The sequence below is a fragment of the Nannospalax galili genome, unplaced genomic scaffold (assembly GCF_000622305.1).
Source record: "Nannospalax galili isolate Female #2095 unplaced genomic scaffold, S.galili_v1.0 scaffold382, whole genome shotgun sequence".
Taxonomy (NCBI): domain Eukaryota; kingdom Metazoa; phylum Chordata; class Mammalia; order Rodentia; family Spalacidae; genus Nannospalax; species Nannospalax galili.
Genome location: NW_008348685.1, coordinates 1,937,151 through 1,944,330, shown reverse-complemented (window position 1 = coordinate 1,944,330; position 7,180 = coordinate 1,937,151). Strand labels below are relative to the sequence as shown.

The window sequence follows — 7,180 nt, the reverse complement described above, 5'->3', positions numbered from 1 at the left end:
GGTCTAAAAATTGTAAACAAGGGAGGGGAGGCAATCATAGTTGTTAGCAGAATTATTTTGCTTTTGGGTTTGCAACGTCAGTGACCAAATCTTATTTCTTTGCTCCCTTGTTGGTTGGTCCCAAAGATTCCTGGATATGGTGAAACTATAATACCCCAATAATGTGTTAAGAGTAATATTGGGTGAAAACCAATCAATCTACTAACCAACCAACCAACCAATCAAACAAACAAATGAAAAAGCAAACTGTGCTAGTTATTTTTCTCATTGCTGTGACAAAATGCCTGGCAAGAGCAACTTAAGGAAGGAAGGACTTTTCTGGGCTCGCAATGTGGAGCACAGTCCATCACTATGAGGAAGTCTGGAGGAGCGCAAGCAGCTGGCCACATTGTACACACAGTCAGGAAGCAGAGAGCAACAGATTCCAGTGCTCAGCTCAATGTCTTACTACTTACTCAGTTTGGGACTCTAGCCTATGATGCTGCCCACTTTTAAAGTGGATCTTCTCATCTCAATTAACTTAATCTAGAAAATTCCTCAGGGACCTGCCCAGAACTCTGTCTCCTCAGTGTTTCTAGATCCCCTATGATGAAAATATTAACCATCAAGCAAACACTCAACCTATGCCATTCTCCTGATGAACCCCTTCCTCTCACTACAGTACCAGTCTATCCAGAACCACAGGCATCTCTGATTCAGCATGTCAGAAATCAAACTTATTACTTTGCCTCTAAAATTTGCTTTTCATTTTGCCTTTTGGGGCTTAGTAAAATTATTGTCTATTCATGTGAAGAGCAATTTGAGGTTAACATTCCCTTCACCTTTTCCTAGTCTACCCAAAATGAGCACTAAGTCTGATTGATTCAACCTTTGAAGTGCTTCTAGAGTCCTTTCCTTCCTGTATTCCAATTGTTGAGTGCACAGCAGATTTAAGAGGTTAATTTGTTTTGCCTAGGGTTATGTATTATGTACACAGTCTGGATCGCATTAATAGAAGAGAAAAATGTGGAAAAATTGCGATTTTTCATACCTTTCTTGTTAGATCACAGACTGGTAACAATTTTTATAGTTAATTTTGAAGAAAATTTAAAATGCATAGGCCCTTTGACTCAGACTTTTAACTCTTAGGTTATAGTATACAGTTTCAAGCCGGCATTTTCATACTGCTCTGTGTAAAGAGTTATTCTTTACAACACTGTTTTTAATTACAAAAGACAAGAAGGCACTTAAATATTCACCCACCCCCAAAATGACTCATTAGATGAACAATACATCCATGTAATGTAACATCACACGAAGTGATAAGATTTTAATGGATTTATTAATTGATTTCCTCTGCCTGGTATCAACTCTGAGGGACTCTATTTCATCTTATGCTCTATCTGGCATGTAGTTCAGGTCTGACAAGTAGATGACCAATGAGTATTTGTTCAATGAATGCCAGTGATGTTGGGTGACTAGATGGGTCTAGAGGCCATGAAGACAGAATTTTAAGTATTCCTGCAGCATAGATGATTGTTGAAGCCTTAGGGTAGAGAAGGTCATCAAAAGACAGTATAGATAGGAAGGCCAGTGCCATACAACCCATCAATTTGTCATGATTTCTCTCCCTAGCTGATTTTCTTAGAAACTGGATTGAAATATTTTTATTTATTATTTTTATTTTATGTGTATGAGTATATTGCCTGCATGTATGTAAGTGTACCCATGTTGTATAATGACTGCAGAGGTCAGAAGTGGGTGTCAGATCTCATGGAACTGGACTTAGGGATGGTTGTTAGCTGGCACATGGGTACTGGGAACCAGATCTGAGTCCTCTGCAAGAACAGACAACCACTGAGCCATCTCTCCAGCCCCAGAAACTGGATTTAAAGAAAATCTTTGCCTTGCCATTAGGAAACATCAGTGCTCAACAGGAGGGCTGCCTGGGTTTTAATCCAAGTCCTACAATTTACTAATTCTGTAAGCTTAGCCAAATCTTTCAGGTTTGCCAAGCATCCAGGTTTCCTTATATAATAGTGCTAGTGACAGTACCTAAAACATAGGAATTTTGTGAGTTTCCAAGTTAGATTGTAGCCTAGAGTCCGTAATCCTTCAATATGAATTAGTTTTTATTTTTATTATTCCAATCGTTAGGAATAGCATTAAACATTTTTTCTTTTTCGGAGCTGAGGACCGAACCCAGGGCCTTGTGCTTGCTAGGCAAGTGCTCTACCACTGAGCCAAATCCCCAACCCCAGCATTAAACAGTTTTAAATTAGTGTATATGAATAAATGTTTCTGAGTATAGGTTTGTGCCCGTGAGTGCAGTGCCCATGGAGGTCAGAAGAAGCCAATGGATCCTAGAACAGGAGTAAGAGGCAGTTGTGATTTAGGTCCTCTGTAAGAGCAGTATGCCCTGTTAACCACTGAGTCATCTCTCCAGCACTGCTCTCATTTTTCTTAAAAAAAGATTTACTATTTTTAATCATGTGTATGTGTGTAGGTCTGTGTGTGGGTATGTGCATGTGAGTGCTGGTGCCCCTAGAGACCAGAGGCATTGGATCCCCCGGAGCTGGAGTTGCAGGTGATCGTGAGCTACTTGATGTGGGTGCTTAGAATCAAACTCAGGTCCTATATAAGAGCGGTAAGAGCTCTTATCAGCTAATCTATCTCTCCAGTTCCAAGTATAGCATTTAGATGTAGTAGGCCAAGTGGGAATGCCTATACTAGGAATATAGGCAGCTATAGTACTTTGTAGTAACTGAGATTCCTTTGTACTTATCAACTCATTTAATTTTCACAGCAAACCAAACAGTATCTATGGTATCATTACCTCTATGTATTAATATCTGGTGGCTAATCGATGGCAAAATACAGACAGGAACCTGGATTTTATAATTCCTAATTCCAGCAACCTTTCAGACTGAAGAATCAGGAGCAGCATACCAAGTTGGAAGGTTTAAAACTGATGTTCATCCATCTTGGATGAAGCTGAATTTTGGTGCCAAACCTTCGAATTATGCCTATCCTAAAAATTTCCAGCCTTCAGAGGAAGAACGCTACTCTGAGATGGTTTATTTGGATGGCAACACTAGAGCAGCTGATGCTAACTTTTTTTCCATTGCCTTATTCAACAAGTATTTGTAGAGCTTTGTGTTAGGTACTGTGTGGGATACAGAGAGCACATTCTACAGATTTTGCCCTTTAAGCTTTTACTGCTTAATCACAGCAAGAGGTGGGCAAAGACTCACGGTGTGAAACCATACCTTGATAGATCTGAACTTTCAGTCCTAGTGACTGAAGTTTAGGAAAATCCAGACCATATCGCTTCCTCATCAAACAAGCATCCCATAGCAGGGAAGTTGTGTATTCTTGCTTTCTTGCCATGGATTGATTTGTACAGCTTAGGGAAGAGACTGTTGAGGATACTGAGAAGTTTCCTCATCATGATTAGGTCATTCACTTCCTGTGTGTGAGACTGGAAGGTGGAAGGAACTGGAGCAGATGAGCCCAGCCCAGATCATCTCCTTCAGAACTACTTTAGCTTTCAAGGATGAGAGGAGGCAATTGAGTCCTTCCTTCTATGAACATTCACTGGAAGCCTCCTTTCAGTGAGGTCATGTGACAGACTGTGGAAGGGTACATACACAGAGGAGTGAATATTTAGGGCTGGAGAGATGGCTCAATGATTAAGAGTGCTTGCTACTCTTCCAGAGGGCCTTAGTTCAGTTCCCGACACTCACATCAGGTGGTTCATACCTGCCTGTGACTCCCACTCCAGGGGATCCAACACCCTCTCTGGCTTCCATGAACACTTGCATGTATGTGTGCTAAAATAAAATAAATATCTTTTAAAGATAAAATAAATCTTAAAAAGAGTGAAGATTTGTCCATTTCCTCAAGGAGGACAGGCAGTGGGGTGGAATCATATTACACTTCTTGAGCCAGACTGTCTGTGCATGCGTTTAGTACCTTGTACTTAGCAATTGTGGGACCTTGGGCAAGTAACTTAATTGCCCTGTGTTGTGTTTTTCTAACCCAGAAGGTAGATGCAAATCATGAGGATTCAATGAGCTGATCTGTGTGAATTTCATAGCAAGCACCATGCCAGGCACATAATAGCTGTGCAATAAATACTGGCTCTTATCATTAATAGCCTATAAAAGGATAGACGAGTGTTCAGAATGTGTGCCCTTCCCAGTAGATGATGGTATTAGCAGATAAGGACTTTGGGAGGAGAGCAGGTCATAGGAAGGAATCTTATAAACAAGATTAGAGCCTTTTGAAAGAAGGCCTAAAAGAAACTGCTTGCCCCTTCCACCATGCCAGGCCACAGTTAGAACATTCTGTCAATGACTCAGGAGGCAGGCCCTCACCAGACAAGGAATCTGCCAGTGTTTTGATCTAGGGCTTTACAGTCTTCATAACAGTGAGAAATACATTCCTGGCATTCGTAAGCCACCTAATTTATGGTATTTGCTACAGCTTCCTAAGTAGACCAAGACAAGGGGTTTTTGCTTCTTTGAAGGATACAGGAAGCTAGAAAGAACATTGATCTTATTCTAACAATGAGAAAACAAATAGCTAAGTTACAAATGATTTTGAAACCCATTAGAAAGCCAAGGTCACAGAAAAAGCAAATTGCCTACGTGGTGAGAAGGAGGTGATCCCTCTAAGGAGAAACTGGGCATGTGGGCTCTCCCCTCTGTGATGGTTCTTTGTATGTGTATGCGTGTGTGTGCGTGTGTGTGTGTGCGTGTGCACACGCACACTGCTGTATAAATGGGTAAGAAGAAATCAACTAGCACCTTAATGACTTTCTTTAGGTTGGATATGGGCTAGCCCGAAGAGAGCCTCAGGAGTCCTCAGGAACCAGAGGACTTTGTACCTGTTCCGAGGTTCCTTTCAAGAGATCACAACCACAAAATACCTTTGCTCTGGTAGAGCAGGGACTAGTGAAAGCCATCCTCACCGGTGTGTGTGAGGAAAGATTGGTTGCTGTGAGGAAGGTACAAGACACACCTTCCTTCCTAGAATCACGTTTTCTATAGAGACAGGTGCTCAGACTGCAGGAAGGGCAACACCTAGATTCTCAGAGGATAGGGAAGGGCTAATTGTGCCAAAGGAAGACCACACACTCTGTTTGCCAGGCTGCTTCAACCTGACACCAATATCCTGATCAAAGAAGATGTGTGTCCATTTCGAGGCAGAAATACCCCGAGTTTCACTACCATACACACTGTATCTGGCTTGCGATAAGGTCGGTGAGGCATTGTTGTTTCTTATTTCCTGCCTGGCCATGGTGGTGACGTACACCAACATCAGTTGCTGGGTGACATTCTGTGACATGTAAAAGCAGCAGGCTACTACAAGATCCACTGACGTGGGTACAATCTGCGGTGCAAGGTGGCCGTATAGACCACAGCTCCCAGGAGCGAGTACAGGTGCAACAGGCCTTGGTGGGTGGAGAAGAGTAAGGGCACTGTCACCGACTGCACAGTCTGCAGTGAGATGCTTACCACTTCAGTGTCTAGAATAAGCCCCATCAAGTTCCAGGGGCATGCAGAGCTGGAGAAGAAAATGCAGGTCGCAAGTCCCTAAATGGAGATGATAAATGGGAAGAACTTGGAGGAGACTGGGCATGGACAGCATGGACAAGATGCCACGTATATGGCCATCCAGCAGCCCATCAACACTCACTCTTCCAGGTCTCCTGAGAAAGCACCCTCAGCACCCCCAGGGGAGTTCAGGAGTGCCGAGGATGGGAGATTAACTCCTGAGCAGAGGCAGACAGCCAGCTCAGTTCCAGGGGTTTGAACAGCAGGTGAAGAGGTTGTCTAAGCACCACAGGGAGGACAGTGAGGAGGAGGAGGACCTAGATGAAGAGTGAGAAGATACCGGTTCTGACAAAGAACTGGATTATGAAGATACCGAAGCTGGGGGCCACCTGGAGATGCAGAAGAGAAGAGGATGGGGAGAGCCCACCCCTAGCTGCCGACCCAACCACAGTCACTTGTTTTGCCCCACATTCGAGCTCCCCCATGAAGAACGCGATTCATAGGACTACAATCCAGAGCTTCTTTATTCCTGGTACAGAATATATTTCAGACCCGAAAGGGCTGATTAAATATTTAGGAGAGGAAGTTGTTGCTGGCAAGATTTTCTGGTGATGCGAGGAGAGAAGGAAATGATTCTGCTTACAGAAACTGCACGGGCACACATGAACAAGCACCACTTGAAGCTCTTCACAGATGGTGATGCCGTTTTGGAATCCCAGATGCCTGTGTTTTAGGAACAGCTACTCAGATCACAGGAAGGGGTGGGTCCTGATGAGGATGAGTTGTCCGATAAGAAATTGGAATGTAATGAGGAAACCACGGAGCAGAGTCTAACTTCGGTTGCCAGAGCTGCTCATCATTCCTTGCTGAGATGCTACAAGCCGCGATTTGGCTTGTCGAGGGCTGTGGCAGTTGCTAGAAACCAGAAGGCTGTGAGCAGGGTACTCCAGCAGTACCCATCTCTGAGGTGGACTGGCAACACAGGAGCAGCTCCCAGGCAGGAGTAGGACATGCACTGTGTTCACAGAATGAAATCATTAGGATGCTGAGGATGGGAATGAAGGGCAATGCCAGCAAACAGATGCACTTTAGGGCCTGGCTGAGATTCTGAGAGGCTGAGATTGAGATGCGCCTCCTGTTGCCCTTTCTTCCTGCCTGAGGACCAGTCGAAGCTACTGTGGGCTAAATCTCTTGCTGCTACTTCATTTGTCTGACCTAATTTTAAAAGTCAGAATATAAAAACAAGGAGACATATGAAAATGTAGTTTAAAAACCCACTACCAAGCCAGGTATGGTAGTGTATGCCTATAATTCCAGAACTTTGGGGGAAGAGACAAGAGGATCAGGAATTCAGACTCACCTCAGCTATACAGTGAGTTCAAGGCCAGCCCAAGCTATAGAAGACCCTGCTTCAACAAATGGAAAGCCCCAGACAAAACAAAACCCCACCAGCCAGAGACGAACCAATCAATACCACCAGACACAGAAAATCAAGATATTAGTCAGGGACTTAATTTTTTAACTTGAGGCAGGATCTTACTATTGGTACCCGACCAGTCCTCAAACTCACCATCCTCCTGGCTCAGTCTTCTCAGTGCTGGAATTACAGGCAGGTACCATCCTGGATAGAAACTTTAAAG

The 7,180-nt window shown here is 43.6% G+C and overlaps 1 pseudogene; it reads left to right on the top strand.

Moving 5' to 3' along the window:
- The first annotated feature begins 5,861 nt into the window (after positions 1-5,861).
- On the top strand, positions 5,862-6,651 carry LOC115072481 (annotated as a pseudogene).
- Positions 6,652-7,180: the final 529 nt, after the last annotated feature.